The 1,239-nt window shown below is 46.9% G+C and overlaps 1 pseudogene; it reads right to left on the minus strand.

The window, feature by feature from the left end:
- The window catches only part of LOC123509458, a 15,780-nt pseudogene extending 15,419 nt beyond the window's left edge, over window positions 1-361 (minus strand).
- Window positions 362-1,239: the final 878 nt, after the last annotated feature.

A 1,239-nucleotide genomic window follows, 5' to 3' on the forward strand; every position in this document is an offset into this window, starting at 1 on the left:
GTGGGAGCAGTGGTGGTGGTGATGTGGTGGTGGTGGTGGTGGTGGTGGTGGTGGTGGTGGTGGTGGTGGTGGTGGTGGTGGTGGTGGTGGTGGTGGTGGTGGTGGTGGTGGTGGTGGTGGTGGTGGTGGTGGTGGTGGGAGCGGCGGTGGGATGGTGGTGGAGCGATGGTGTTGGTGGTGGTGGTGGTGGTGGTGGTGGTGGTGGTGGTGGTGGTGGTGGTGGTGGTGGTGGTGGTGGTGGTGGTGGTGGTGGGGAGCGGCGGTGGGATGGTGGTGGAGCAATGGTGGTGGTGGTGGTGGTGGTAGTAGTAGTAGTAGTAGTAGTAGTAGTAGTGGTAGTAGTAGAAGCAGCAGTAGGAGTAGTAGTAGAAGCAATAGTAGTAGTAGTAGTAGTAGTAGTAGTAGTAGTAGTAGTAGTAGTAGTACGAGGAGCAAGATAAACATACTTTAACAAATTAAAACTAATTAAAGAATTATAGTAGTAACACTATCTCTCTTCCTCTCTTGCTGTTTCTTAGTTCATCACTTTACACTTTACTTTCTTTATTCTGTCTTTCTTTGCTTCCTCTCTTTCCTCTCCTCCCTTCTGTCATTCGCATATGATCCACCGCTTCCCTCCCCACCCACAAAAAAGATGAATCAAACGCTTTCACTTTCCTTCCTTGTACATCTTTCTCATAATTCTAAACTCTCTCTGACTTGTCTTTCTCCCTCACGATTCTCCTTTCCCTCCCTTTCTCCATCTCCCCCTCTCTCCTCTGCATACTCCTCTCCTGACTGTGTTCAGCTTTTTTTATTGTTATCTTCTACAGCTATTCTCACGCTAACTGCTCTGATCCTGCTAAGTGTATGCCTGCTCTCCTCTCGCGGCCTCGCTCCACAAGGGTTTGTTCTTTCTTTCACCCTTATTCTGTCCATTTCTGTAAAGTAGGAGTTAACTAGTCTTCCCAATCACTCATCTTTTTCCCCGGTAAACTCTGGAACTCCCTGCAAACATATACTTCTTCCTTCTCATGACCTCAACTCTTTCAAGGCTTCAAGACACTTATCCTCCGTCATTTGACTTTTCTCTTCGCCAGTCTTTGGGAATTGGCACTTAAGAAAACCTGTATTTTCTCCCTCCTCATAATCGTTTTGCCGTTAACCATGACCGTCTTGCATGGAAAAACACTAACCTTGAGAATCGTGTCTACATCATCCTCTTATATGAAGCCATTTAAACACTTCTAACGTATCTAA

This window comes from Portunus trituberculatus, chromosome 27 (genome assembly GCF_017591435.1).
Source record: "Portunus trituberculatus isolate SZX2019 chromosome 27, ASM1759143v1, whole genome shotgun sequence".
Classification (NCBI taxonomy): domain Eukaryota; kingdom Metazoa; phylum Arthropoda; class Malacostraca; order Decapoda; family Portunidae; genus Portunus; species Portunus trituberculatus.